The following is a 15,668-nucleotide window of genomic DNA, read 5'->3' as shown; positions in this document are numbered from 1 at the left end:
GCAAACCTGGTCAAGAACTACAGGAAACGTATGATCTCTGTAATTGCAAACTAAGGTTTCTGTACCAAATATTAAGTTCTGTTTTTCTGATGTATCAAATACTTATGTCATGCAATAAAATGCAAATTAATTACTTAAAAATCATACAATGTGATTTTCTGGATTTTTGTTTTAGATTCCGTCTCTCACAGTTGAAGTGTACCTATGATAAAAATTACAGACCTCTACATGCTTTGTAAGTAGGAAAACCTGCAAAATCATCAGTGTATCAAATACTTGTTCTCCCCACTGTACCTGTAACTGAGAGCGATTCTCCGTCTCCTTGGGATCTCCTGTTGGGTCCATGTTGGGACAGGTATACCTGAGAGATGAGAGCTGTTCTCTGTCCCCTTGGGATCTCCTGTTGGGTCCATGTTGGGACAGGTAGGCCTGGAGGGATGAGAGCTGTTCTCTGTCCCCTTGGGATCTCCTGTTGGGTCCATGTTGGGACAGGTATACCTGAGAGATGAGAGCTGTTCTCTGTCCCCTTGGGGTCTCCTGTTGGGTCCATGTTGGGACAGGTATACCTGAGAGATGAGAGCTGTTCTCTGTCCCCTTGGGGTCTCCTGTTGGGTCCATGTTGGGACAGGTATACCTGAGAGATGAGAGCTGTTCTCCGTCCCCTTGGGATCTCCTGTTGGGTCCATTTTGGGACAGGTATACCTGAGAGATGAGAGCTGTTCTCCGTCCCCTTGGGATCTCCTGTTGGGTCCATGTTGGGACAGGTAGGCCTGGAGGGATGAGAGGCGGTGACAGACTGGTATGCCATAAACACAGAGTATGGCACATTTGTTAGAGGTGGTTACATACCATGACAAACGACATGAATGTACTCAGTAATTTCCAAATTTCAATTAGATAATGACCACATCTGTCTGAGTGTGGAGTTGTTACTGCAGACCTGGGTTGTCTATGGAGCTTGTTAGGCTGTGGTAGGATTTGACCAGGTGTGGTTGTGGGAACAGGCCTCCATTGTGAGGGGGGAACTGACAGTGAGGCAGGTGGAATTTGAGCTGAATGGTGAACTTAGAGAAGATTAGCAGGTGTAAATAGACAAACACAATGGTAGTAGATGCATAGCTAAATACAAGATTGTGTGAAAGGCATGGCTTTATATTGATATTGTCTGAATAGTCCACATTTCGTGAAGTACATAAAGGTGTTCCACAGGGGTAAATACTAGGACCTGTTCTTTTCACTATTTACAATACCCTCCAAAAGCATTCAGACCCCTGGACTTTTTCCACATTTTGTTACGTTACAGCCTTATTCTAAAATTGATAAAGAATATTTTGTTCCTTAGCAATCTACACACGATACCCCATAATGACAAAGCAAAAACAAGTTGCACATTTCTTTTGTAAATTTATTAAAAATAAAAAACATAAATACCTTCAGTATTAAGTATTCAGACCCTTTGCTACGAGACGAAGATGAGCTCAGGTGCATCCTGTTTCTACAACTTGATTGGAGTCCACCTGTGGTAAATTCAATTTATTGGACATGATTTGGAAAGTAACACACCTGTCTATATAAGGTCCCACAGTTGAAAGTGCATGTCAGAGCAAAAACCAAGCCATGAGGTCGAAGGAATTGTCCGTAGAGCTCTGTGTCGAGGCACAGATCTGGGGAAGGGTACGAAAACATTTCTGCAGCATTGAAGGTCCCCAAGAACACAGTGGCCTCCATCATTCTTAAATGGACGAAGTTTGGAACCACCAAGACTCTTCCTAGAGCTGGCCACCCGGCAATAGGGGGAGAAGGGCCTTGGTCAGAGAGGTGACCAAGAACCCGATGGTCACTCTTGCAGAGCTCCAGAGTTCCTCTGTTGAGATGGGAGAACCTTCCAGAAGGACAACCATCTCTGCAGTGCTCCACCAATCAGGCCTTTATGGTAGAGTGGCCAGAAAGAAGCCACTCTTCAGTAAAAGGCACATGACAGCCCGCCTGGAGCTTGCCAAAAGGCACCTGAAGACTTTCAGACCATGAGAAACAATATTCTCTGGCACAGCCAGAGGCCGGACTTAAACCCGATCGAACATCTCTGGAGAGACCTGAAAATAACTGTGCAGCAACGCTCCTCATTCAACCTGACAGAGCTTGTGAGGATTTGCAGAGAAGAATGGGAGATACTCCTCAAATTTGCAAAGATTTTGAACAACCTGTTTCACTTTCTCATTAGGGGGTATTGTGTGTAGATTGCTAAGGGAAAAAATGTGTTTAATACATTTTAGAATAAGGCTGTAACGTAACAAAATGTGGAAAAAGTCAATCGGTCTGAATACTTTCTGAATGCACTGTATATAAATGCTATTGGTCAATCTGTTAAAAATTGTACATTTCATCTATATGCAAATGATACAATTATGTACGTAATTACCCAGACTGCTGCTGACCAGGCTGTGATAAGGCTACATGTACGTAATTACCCAGACTGCTGCTGACCAGGCTGTGATAAGGCTACACGTACATAATTACCCAGACTCCTGCTGACCTGGCTGTGATAAGGCTACACGTACGTAATTACCCAGACTGCTGCTGACCAGGCTGTGATAAGGCTACACGTACGTAATTACCCAGACTGCTGCTGACCTGGCTGTGATAAGGCTACACGTACATAATTACCCAGACTGCTGCTGACCTGGCTGTGATAAGGCTACACGTACATAATTACCCAGACTGCTGCTGACCTGGCTGTGATAAGGCTACACGTACATAATTACCCAGACTGCTGCTGACCAGGCTGTGATAAGGCTACACGTACATAATTACCCAGACTGCTGCTGACCAGGCTGTGATAAGGCTACACGTACGTAATTACCCAGACTGCTGCTGACCAGGCTGTGATAAGGCTACACGTACATAATTACCCAGACTGCTGCTGACCAGGCTGTGATAAGGCTACACGTACATAATTACCCAGACTGCTGCTGACCAGGCTGTGATAAGGCTACATGTACGTAATTACCCAGACTGCTGCTGACCTGGCTGTGATAAGGCTACACGTACATAATTACCCAGACTGCTGCTGACCAGGCTGTGATAAGGCTACACGTACATAATTACCCAGACTGCTGCTGACCAGGCTGTGATAAGGCTACATGTACGTAATTACCCAGACTGCTGCTGACCAGGCTGTGATAAGGCTACACGTACGTAATTACCCAGACTGCTGCTGACCTGGCTGTGATAAGGCTACACGTACATAATTACCCAGACTGCTGCTGACCTGGCTGTGATAAGGCTACACGTACATAATTACCCAGACTGCTGCTGACCTGGCTGTGATAAGGCTACACGTACATAATTACCCAGACTGCTGCTGACCAGGCTGTGATAAGGCTACATGTACATAATTACCCAGACTGCTGCTGACCAGGCTGTGATAAGGCTACACGTACATAATTACCCAGACTGCTGCTGACCTGGCTGTGATAAGGCTACACGTACATAATTACCCAGACTGCTGCTGACCTGGCTGTGATAAGGCTACACGTACATAATTACCCAGACTGCTGCTGACCAGGCTGTGATAAGGCTACATGTACGTAATTACCCAGACTGCTGCTGACCTGGCTGTGATAAGGCTACATGTACTTAATTACCCAGACTGCTGTGACAAGGCTACAGTCCCATTTTGCAGTTGTGCAGGAAACCCTTAATGATTTTAAATGCGCACAAACTACAGACTTCCTAGTAACTTTAACGGATTACATTAAGAACATAACCTACCCAACCCTGCACATCCTACAGCCTTTCTGATATTGTCCTCATATGTCCTTAAAAAAATGCTTTACATATCTTCAAGCACCACCTTCACATGATTAGTGTTAAATGAGCGTATGCACAGACAGTTACACAGTGAGTCTCATCTGACACGTGGTACAGGACAGGCCTCTTCAAGGACCTCTTTGTTTGCCCCCCCCCACCCCCCCACACCTCCACAGCCCCCAGGGTGACCAGCAAACATAGACATGTAATGGTTCTATGTGGACGAGGCACGAGACAAAGCGCATTTTTCTATAAAACGAGATTAATAAAACATCTACAGATCTTTATCTCTGTACCATTTACCCATCCCTAACATTCCTATTATTAACAGATCATTATCTCTGTACCATTAACCCATCCCTAACATTCCTATTATTAACAGATCATTATCTCTGTACCATTAACCCATCCCTAACATTCCTATTATTAACAGATCATTATCTCCGTACCATTTACCCATCCCTAACATTCCTATTATTAACAGATCATTATCTCTGTACCATTAACCCATCCCTAACATTCCTATTATTAACAGATCATTATCTCTGTACCATTAACCCATCCCTAACATTCCTATTATTAACAGATCATTATCTCTGTACCATTAACCCATCCCTAACATTCCTATTATTAACAGATCATTATCTCCGTACCATTTACCCATCCCTAACATTCCTATTATTAACAGATCATTATCTCTGTACCATTAACCCATCCCTAACATTCCTATTATTAACAGATCATTATCTCCGTACCATTTACCCATCCCTAACATTCCTATTATTAACAGACCATTATCTCTGTACTATTTACCCATCCCTAACATTCCTAATATTAACTATGACAACAGATATAGAGGTATGGATAGGCTAGTCTTCTCCACAGTGAATTTAATTCAAAAGGACTTGAAAACTCCTCCCTCTCCTTGCCCTTATCCCTCCATTACCCCCTCCCCCTCCCACTAGAGTGAACCCGCTGCACTCTGTTCATTACCCCCCCTCCCTTTCACCCTCAGCCCTCATTACCGCATGAGGATTACAACTGCAGGACCACAAGATGGAGGAAGACTGAAGGTTGAAGACTGAAGCCTTTCACAGGCTAACGAAATTATCATTTGCAGCAGTGTGCCACTCAGACAAACACATACAACGTGCGTGTATGTTTTACACACGGTAGCACACAAATGAATTCGTAAGAGATAGACTTATTAATTCATACGACATTTCTTAATTAGCTATTATACGAAGAAACAAATGAGGCAGCTACAAACGCTGATAATAAAAATCTTATATTTCATCACAGGAGATAAACAAATTGGATTTATTGCTCTGTGGGAAGAATTAATGTGTTACTTATTCTGATAAATGTCTGATGTTACTCCCAACATACAGTGTATACATTTTTTGTGTACTTTAAAATTATGAAAATTATGTATAATTTCATAACTTATATATTGTAAATTACAGTATGTAAACATCATTCCTTATGGGATAAACATAACCTACCCTGGTCTGTAATTTCACAATATCTCTTTTTCACAACATACAAGCACAAGAAGGGTAATGACTAAACATACACCATCTTAAAATGATTGTGCCGCTATGTTTGTTTGACATTTTAAATGTATTTGATACAAATCCAAACAGAACCCAGTATCTTACTGACATAACTCATGTTGAATAACCTCTACAGACAGGGCACCTCAGAAGAAAACCACCTCCCTTCTCTCTCATCTTCACATCATCCTTTGAGTTTGTCGCTTTCACCGTCATTGAGAGCAGCCCATTGTCCAGGAGTCCAGTCCCTGACAAACGTCCACTATAGGGTGATTTATGTCACAGAGAATGGTGCCACAGGGGGCTGTCCGTGAGTTAACCACTTCACATACACGTTGTTACTACTTCATGTGACTAGTTAAGTGATCTGTGATCCCATCCTCATTCTCTACAATCTGTGACCGTGTGTGTGTGTGGGGGGGGGGGGGGGGGGGGGGAAACGGAGAGTTCAAAGGGTTCTTTTCACATCCTCTGCTTGGAGCAGTGAGTTTTCTAGGCGTCAGATAATCATTTAGAATATAGGCAGTTGATGTATAGTCATGGTGGTCTGAGGATCCAATCACACTAGCTGCTTGATCAGACTCTTTTCAAGAAACCAATTGAAATCATCATCATGTTAAATATTTTAAATGTCTACATACAGTAACAGTTCTAATGTGAACCAGTTCATTTGAATTTCCATCCAAAAGCTCATCTTCACCATCTCCAGAGCAACCAGACATGCAATAAAGTCTCATTAGGTCAGCAATGTTTTTTTTTTCAACAACCAGTTAGCATTGTCGTAAAAATGTTCATTTGCTCCGAACTCCGTTTTCTCTTAGAGTTTCCCAGACTTTCACACAGCGAGCACCTGACCCACTTTGAGAAAATAAAGCCCCCCCCCCCCCCTACAGCTCAGCTCTCTGTGAACCCATCAGACCCAGAATCTACAATCCAAAATAAACCCATTCACTGTGCAACAGTCCCCCCCCCCCCCCAACCCCCCTTCAGAGCCAGCCATTGAGACCCACTGGCCGTGAAACAAGATTGGGGAGTGAAGTGGCGGGAATCCTGTAGGAAGAGAGAGAGAGAGCTATGAGAACCATCCACCCTCCCGCCTCGAGGCCCCTCCCCCAGCTCTCCCAGGCACTGGGGAGTGGGGACTGGGGAGTGTTGAGAGGCAGGCGCGCCGTGCCGTGGCCCCTTCAATCTCCCAGGGGCAGCGTGGAGGAAAGGTCATCCCTGTTGGTTCTGTTATCCTCATTGCGCTCTCTGGGTTGCCGGTGTCTCAGCATGGCCTCAGCCTTTCCTCAACAAAACAAAGATCAGGTTTATCAGCTCCACTGTACTCAGAAGGCTCCTCTCGCTCTCTTCTTCTTCTCTCTTCTTCCCCAAGGTCACAGCCTCAACCCAGCCCCATGAGGGCAGACTGTTAGAACCTCTCCTGTGATTGATTAGGACATTAATGGAGAACCGAGGAATGCGGGAGGAAATGCTTCCCCATCTCAGCACCATTCATTAGCAACAAGTGAACACACATTAAACCCTCTAAAAGCAATATCGGGGTATATGTAAGGCTCTTGTTGCTTGAGTTGTGTACAACAAAGTAGCATCTGTGTGAGAGAGACAGGCTCCCCCATTTCCAGTCTAATGGAGGATATTCAATAAGAGAAACTGATGATTCCAAGTCAGACGATAATTCAAACTCTCTCTTACTATTTCCAGAGGGTCTCTCTTGTTGGATGAAAAAGGAAATGGAGCATTAGTCAATGTGATGTGTATTTTTTATTTTATCAGGACTGATACTGTAGTGAAAGGGAAATGTATTTATTTATTTTTTATGTAACTGTATAGCTCAGCGAGTGGGAAAGCGTGGTGAATAGATCCATATCCACTGAACTGTAGGAGGGTAGGATTACACATGAACTCATGTGCCTCGTACCTGAGAGTAACAATGAGATCATACTGGAGCAGTACTACTGCACATTCTTTTGAGACATCTTTGTTGCATTAAAATGTCTAAAAGAATGTCTGGAATGATTTCTAAAGTAGAGCTGGGGAACAAAAGCCATTTCTGCATCTTTTGAATTCCCTGCTGCATGTGTGAATCATGATGGTAATCCAAACGCTGGAATTGCCTTTGAAAAAAACCCTGTCCAGCCCAGTTTTCCCTCCCTTTTTCCAGGGTCTTTGTGTCTCTGTGAACTTGCTGGCCTTGGATCTAATACAAAGCCTGCTGAGAAGAATGGTCCCAGATATCTTCTGCAGCCACTGCTGCCACACACCACTCCTTTCAGAGAGTTAGAACCACCAATCTTCACTCTCAGCAAGCCTTCCTCTTTAACCTAGCCTGTTCTACACTCCAGCAATAAATATCCAGATTTATATATATAAATATATATCGTTTTTTGTTATTAAAGTACTGTTTATTGTTACTTACATAAGCTCTGTGTAAATATTATATATATATATAAAATATATATATTTTAATTTTTTATTGTATCAACATTTCATTCTCATGATAGCAATAATAATTTGGATTTGTAGAAGAGTGAATTCTTTGGCGGTAGTATAGCTGTAGATCCAATATTCAAACATAACAAACATACAATGGCCCTGTGTATCTTCTGTTAATGAGCTTTCAAATGACTGTCACAGACTTTGTTTGCCGAAATGAATGCACAGTTGCAGACGAGGGCCACTTTGAGTGGTTTAAAGAGGTCGTAAATAGAAGCTTCTTGTGAAAACTTCCCAGTTCACTTCCTTGGCTGTGACCCTGTTGAATCCCACCCACAATGCCTTGTTGGAATGCCTGATGGGTGGGCGGAACTATGCTGCCGGCAGCATTCCATGGTTGGGATTCCGGCAGACAGGCAGGCAGGCAGGCAGGCAGGCAGCTCTGAGAGATGAAAGGTGGAGGGGGAGTTGCTTCTGGGCTGGGTTACATACATCTTCCCATGGTCTCTCTGGACACGGGACCACACCAGGCCCCACATGCACACGCATTGGGGAGAATACGGTCACTACCCATTACTGGTGATGTGGGGTTCCCATAAAAGTAGACTAGAGGATGAAATTGGGGTCACAGTGAATTTAGAAGCACGTGGTGAAGGCTATGAGGTTATGGAGTATCTTGTAGTGCACAGGACTACTGGAGACCTTTGTCCGTCTGTCTATTGGAATGGCACTTTGAATCAAACAAAACCTTGCACTGTAGCATACTAATCCGCTTGACAACATTAAGTTTGGGAAGAAGCTTTTTGAAAAGGAGCTTTTAGAAAAAAGGCTCTTGTACATAGCTTTCATGAAGCTTTTTTTTTTACATTTACATTTTTTTTCATTTAGCTGACGCTCTTATTCAGAGCGACTTACAGTTCGATTAAGTTCAGTCGGTGTCCTAAAATACAAATGACATCCGAATCTGAAAGCTGTTATTTTTTTAAACCCTCAGTGGAGCAAGCAGAGGAGAAACATGTTGGGCTGGGGGGAGGGGGCTCCTGCACGTGGGGCGACCATGTGGCTCCTCCCCTCTACAGAGCATGGCTGCAGACATGAGGAGACTTCCAGAAGCTCAGGGACAAAGACAACCTCTCCAGAAAAGACAGGCCTCACAAAAGGGTAATTTTTACATTCAAACAGAATAGAAAATCATCCTTAACATTACACATTTTTAGGATTGTTGTTTGTATAATCATAATAGATTTGTAGAAGGGTGTCTTGTGATAAGCTGTGTACTGACTAACCCGGAGACAGTCCCAGAAACTACAGTGTGTGGACTATTAATCCTCAGTGGACTTTCCCTGCTATGGTCTTCACTCACAAGGTGAAAAAAGTTTTGTGAATCTGAATATGACACAATCTGAAGTTGATATACATTCATGGCCCTCGATGCCTTAATTTACACCTCCTAATTGATGTTTATAGTCAAAACCCTGCACTATTTCATGTAAATAAGAATTTGTTCTTAACTGACTTGCCTAGTTAAATAAAGGCAATTATTTTGTATATATATATATAATCTATCCATATAGGAGTACATACAGAACCCATAACAGAAATGCACAAGGGTGTTCAATTAACTAAACATTCACAATGAAGAGAAGATACATTCTTAACATTTTTGATTGTGTAATTATTCTACGTTGCACCAGGTTAACCCAGTACTGTAGGCTACATTTTAAAAACACGTTTGGGCTGTTCATATTCCAGATGGAATGAATGATGCTAGTCTGACGTCAGACACACGAACCCACACTACCCCATGGCATGCTGACTCCAGCTCTGACATCAGCAAGCAAGCACGCACTCCCACCCAACCCCAGACCTTCATTGTCACATGTATTATGATGACTTACTATACAGACCAGAGACTTCACCACTATCACTGTGTGTCCACTACATTATTTTATATCATTATATAATGTCTAATGTCTGGGGCACACAAGATGAGTAGAATGCTCAACGTAATGTGTGTGTATGTGCGTGTGTGTGTGTGTGTGTGTGTGTGTGTGTGTGTGTGTGTGTGTGTGTGTGTGTGTGTGTGTGTGTGTGTGTGTGTGTGTGTGTGTGTATGTGTGTGTGTGTGTGTGTGTGTGTGTGTGTGCGTGTGTGTATATGTATATGTATTACGTTGAAGTAGAGAGTGTGTGTGGATATATTTAGGATGGTTCCTATGCAGTGGCACTCTGCACTGCAGGGTCTGGCTTCAAGCCCAAACTCCTCTGTTACCTTGGAAACGTGCTGCAGCCTGGCATCAGAGGGGAGCAACCTAATTTAAGCATTTTTGGCCTCGCCCTTGTGACTGAGTCTGGCTCTCTAAAACACGTCACAGAAAACTCTGCCTTTTCAAGCACGCTACTACACAGCCAATCCTACTAGTACTGCTCTGGTTTGCTTACAACTCAAAATATATTGCATTATTTAATTGTAGTGGATCAATTCAACAAACCAATTCTTTGATAATTTCCTTCTTTTTCAATCATTTTCCACCCCCCTAACGCCTTGTACCTAAAATGGAATTTGTTATTTTATCATTACATTTGAGTCATTAAGCCCATGGGGGTACATTAGACATGAATTGCCAGTTCAGAGTATTGCATGGTGGAACAGACTTCTATCTAAAGAGACCACTGACTTGGAGAAGACCACAGTTATAACATTGTATTTTATAGCAGAGCAGGAACTTCTGTCTCCACCAAAATACCCCAGTTCTCAGTGCAGAACAAGATGGTAGCCTAGTGGTTAAGAGCAGTTAAGAGTGTTGGGCCAGTAACTGAAAGGTTGCTGGTTTGAATCCCTGTGCCAGCAAGGTGGAAAAATCTGCTGTTCTGCCCTTCAGCAAGGCAGTTAACCCACAACAACAATTCCCCAGGAGCTGTGGATGTCGATTAAGGCAGCCCCCCTGCACCTCTCTGATTCAGAGGGGTTGGGTTGAATGCAGAGACACATTTCAGTTGAACGGATTCAGTTCTACAACTGACTAGGTACCCCCTTCCATTATCAGTGTTAAAGATACTGAGTTTACAAACGTTATAGGTCGTAGTTCAATTAAGCCCCATGGCAAAATGTATAGTCAGCATGAGTTCCTAGAAAGGAATGTGATCTGTTCTATTGCTAGATAGGAAGCACATTGCTGACCTTTAAAACAACAGTCACTGCTGTAGCCACTGAACGAGTGATAAGAAGCGTTTCGTAAGGCCCCTGGTGTTTCCCTTCTCCACACCAAGACAAAGAAAGACTGGATCGAATCATATCATATCCTCAATAAGTCTGCTATTAAAATGGTTTTGATTCAAATTAGGACAATTATGTTACGGTAATGGGTTGAATTTTGTAAAGGGGTGGCGACAAATTAGACCTGACTACAGGCTCTGGTTCTGGTGTCTCTTGTTGTTGGATGATCTGCTAGTTCCCCCTACTGGCTACATTATACATTACACAGAACCCCACACTTTCACAAACCATTTATGCAACTACTTTTTTTTCTTGTTCTCGCAAATGTTTGACAGAGGAAATAATAGTGAAATGTATGCTGGTCTTTGGTTTGATGAATGCACTATGAATAACAAAATAGCCACACAACGAAAGAGACTATGGGGAAACAGGCGGACCCTTTCCAGTAACTGGCTCCAGGACTTCCTCTTTCTTGTTAAGACAACCCCTCATATTTCACTTTCAAATGAGCATCTCTCTTCCTGTTTTTTCAATGTTTCACACCAAAATGCACACACTAACACACACTCACACTAACACACACACACACACACTAACACACACACACTCACACTAACACTAACACACACTCACACTAACACACACTCACACTAACTCTTTTAAATCGCATATTCAACAACTTACAAAAAAATGGAAGCTGAAATTGGGTTTTTATTTTAGGAATAAGGCCTGTTTTTCTTTTGAAGCCAGAAGGAGGCTAGTATCAGCTACATTTATGCCTTTATTAGACTATGGGGATATTTTATATATGAATGCTTCTGCTCAGTGTTTGAGATCAATTGACACTCTTTACCATGGCACTTTGAGATTTATTTTAAACTGCAAAACCCTTACGCACCACTGCACTTTGTATACCAGGGTTGGCTGGCCTTCTCTAGTCACTCGTAGGCTCAGTCACTGGTATACTTTTATTTACAAAGCCATTTTGGGTTTACTACCATTTTATTTGGGCATTTTTATTGTTCAGAAATGTGGTGGGTACTCTCTTCGTTCGCTAGACTTTATCCTGCTAACTGTTCCAAATGTCCGAACTGAATTTGGGAAAAGGTCTTTTATGTACTCTGCGCCATCGTCTTGGAACACCTTACAAAATACTTTTAAACTGGAAGAACTTGTTCCGATTGGTGTTTTTAAATCACTGATGAAGGATTTTGAGGCTGATTCCCTGACCTGTCAATGTTTTTAATTTGCTGTTTTTGATTTTGTTATACTCTTGTGAATTCAATGGTTTTTACTAGATTACTTGTAGTTTTTCATGTTGTCTGTCTGTAATCTTTGTAATGACTTGGTGCTGCTTATCTTGGCCAGGACGCTCTTGAAAAAGAGATTTTAAATCTCAATGAGCCCTTCCTGGTTAAATAAAGGTTAAATAAAAATAAATAAAAGAACACACACTCACACTAACACACACACACACACACTAACACACACTAACACACACACACACTAACACACACTAACACACACACACACACACTAACACACACACACACACACACACACACACACACACACACACACACACACACACACACACACACACACACACACACACACACACACACACACACACACACACACACACACACACACACACACACACACACACACACACACACACACACACACACACAAAAGGAATTTCAGTACAGGTCCACTATAAGAAATGAGTGTGGTGAGGGGACATTGGCCAGATCTGAGCCTCCCATAAAGCTGTCACTTCACAGTCCATGTGTCAACAAACTGAATGACTGTCTTTGTCAGGGAGGTCTGACAGTAAGGTGGGAAACACAGAGCTTCAGTCTTTACCTTTTATCCTCAAGTCAGAGGACACATTTAGGGACTCAGTCTTTACCTTTAATCCTCGAGTCAGAGGACACATTTAGGGACTCAGTCTATACCTTTAATCCTCGAGTCAGAGGACACATTTAGGGACTCAGTCTTTACCTTTAAACCATCACGTCAGAGGACACATTTAGGGACTCAGTCTATACCTTTTATCCTCACGTCAGAGGACACATTTAGGGTATCAGTCTTTACCTTTTATCCTCACGTCAGAGGACACATTTAGGGACTCAGTCTTTACCTTTTATCCTCAAGTCAGAGGACACATTTAGGGACCCAGTCTATACCTTTAATCCTCAAGTCAGAGGACACATTTAGGGACTCAGTCTTTACCTTTTATCCTCACGTCAGAGGACACATTTAGGGACTCAGTCTTTACCTTTTATCCTCACGTCAGAGGACACATTTAGGGACTCAGTCTATACCTTTTATCCTCACGTCAGAGGACACATTTAGGGACTCAGTCTTTACCTTTTATCCTCAAGTCAGAGGACACATTTAGGGACCCAGTCTATACCTTTAATCCTCAAGTCAGAGGACACATTTAGGGACTCAGTCTTTACCTTTTATCCTCACGTCAGAGGACACATTTAGGGACTCAGTCTTTACCTTTTATCCTCACGTCAGAGGACACATTTAGGGACTCAGTCTATACCTTTTATCCTCACGTCAGAGGACACATTTAGGGACTCAGTCTTTACCTTTTATCCTCAAGTCAGAGGACACATTTAGGGATCCAGTCTATACCTTTAATCCTCAAGTCAGAGGACACATTTAGGGACTCAGTCTTTACCTTTTATCCTCAAGTCAGAGGACACATTTAGGGACTCAGTCTTTACCTTTTATCCTCCTTTTACCCCCCCCCCCCACCCCACCGGGTGCACGTTTTGGTATTTGCCCTGGCACTATACAGCTGATTCAAATAACCAACTCATCTAAGACAAAAAAACGATTTAAAAATGTTTTATATAGCACCAAGAAAGGGTTCCGTTATGGTTAGTACCCTTTTGGGGGCTATATAGAACCCTTTTGTATGGTTCTTTATAGAACATTTATGGAGAATGTTTCCATAAATAATATTTTTCAATCTAAAAGGTTCTTTGTAGGTCATTTTGAAGAACCGTACACTAAAAATTAGGTGTTCAACAAGGGTTCTTCTAAGATCCTCAAAGTTCTTTGAAGAACCTTGGGGTTCTTGACGATGAAAATTGCCCCCAAAAGGTTCTTCCAAGAACCCCATAGGAGGTGGGGTTCATCGAGGAACCTCCTTAGTTGGGGGGGTTCTTGCAGGAACCTAACTGCCCAACTGAAACATTTGGATTTGAAAGAACAGCAGGTGCAGGAACTTAACTGAAAAATGTAAAGATCTCCTCTATTTAAGATTTGTCCCTTGTACGATCTAAATTACATTTAAGTCATTTAGCAGACGCTCTTATCCAGAGCGACTTACAAATTGGAAAGTTCATACATAATCATCCTGGTCCCCCCGTGGGGAATGAACCCACAACCCTGGCGTTGCAAGCGCCATGCTCTACCAACTGAGCCACACGGGACTAACTTAAATGTAAATGTAAATCTAAATTGATATTGTTTTCTGATGACACTATTTATCTATTCATATTTTTGCAAATGGACACAATTCAATGGATACCATTCAACAAAGAGGTAAGACTATGTACTGTAGGCTATAAAAATATGTTAAAGGCTAGCTGTATTGGGATGACTGAACTGCACACTTTTGTGTTTGTAGGTATATGAGGAGGCATAAAAAGGTATGTCAGTAGGTATTGGTATGTTATGCAGATCACATGAACCATCCTCCTCCCTTAACTCTTCAATGAAAATCCCACAGGCCTCTACGTTATGGACAAGGTATGTCCACAAGGTATGTCCATAATACCGTTTTTTTCATTCTTATTTACCACAAAAACCAAGGTATGAATATTGTTGAGTGCATGTTTTGTTGATCATCTGTATAATTAAACATTTTTGGATTCACAGACATCACCCTCCCTACACCTCTGAATATAACAGGAAACCTGTTCGATCACCATGCACTGTAAAATCATTCTGGCTGTGGATATGAAGGATATCAACACATTAACATCAACACACCAGAGGATATGTCCATTGGACTTGGGGCTCTGCTGGGAGTTTACCTCATATTGGGATTTTTTTATTCTGCTTTGCCTAAAATTGCCTAAAATCGTAATAAACACTGAGAACTAAAATGTTGTGTTATTGTTGTTATTGTTATGCATATTATTATTAATAATAATAGGGGAGGGGGGTAGTTAAAACATTTACCCCAAAAGGTTCTTCAAAAGGTTATTCGGGGATAAATTAAAAGGTGTTCCCCGACAGGTTTAATGTGAAGAACCCCTAAAGGATACTCCAGGAACCTTTTCTTTTTATAGTGTACAGGGATTTGTATTCTGGTCAGCCATATTATATAGTGAAAATTCCATAGGTGTTATTATTGTGTTAATTGACAAGTTGAATCAAGAGAGATACCTCTGGAACAGCTGGGGGTCCCCGAGGAGAGAAGTGACAACCACTGGCTGATTTAGCCAACCTTTCTCAATTGGCACAAGGTCATACAGGAATCTTTCACAAGACACCGTCACTGACCATAGTCATAGGGTGAATTCGGAAAGAGTGGGACAAGTAGGACAACTTGAAGTAACTAAAGTGGGACAGTCTTATAGGCTTTTCCAATTGAGGAAAGAGATCCAGTTTACATTC

At 42.2% G+C, this 15,668-nt stretch overlaps 1 long non-coding RNA gene across 1 annotated transcript; it reads left to right on the top strand.

The window, feature by feature from the left end:
• The first annotated feature begins 7,893 nt into the window (after positions 1-7,893).
• On the top strand, positions 7,894-15,151 carry LOC139542972 (uncharacterized). The gene is made up of 3 exons (XR_011668578.1): positions 7,894-8,963; positions 14,674-14,808; positions 14,925-15,151. It is a non-coding gene; the product is annotated as an uncharacterized lncRNA (long non-coding RNA).
• The last annotated feature ends 517 nt before the right edge of the window (positions 15,152-15,668 follow it).

This window comes from Salvelinus alpinus, chromosome 17 (genome assembly GCF_045679555.1).
Source record: "Salvelinus alpinus chromosome 17, SLU_Salpinus.1, whole genome shotgun sequence".
Classification (NCBI taxonomy): Eukaryota; Metazoa; Chordata; class Actinopteri; order Salmoniformes; family Salmonidae; genus Salvelinus; species Salvelinus alpinus.
This window is presented reverse-complemented; position numbering and strand designations above follow the sequence as displayed.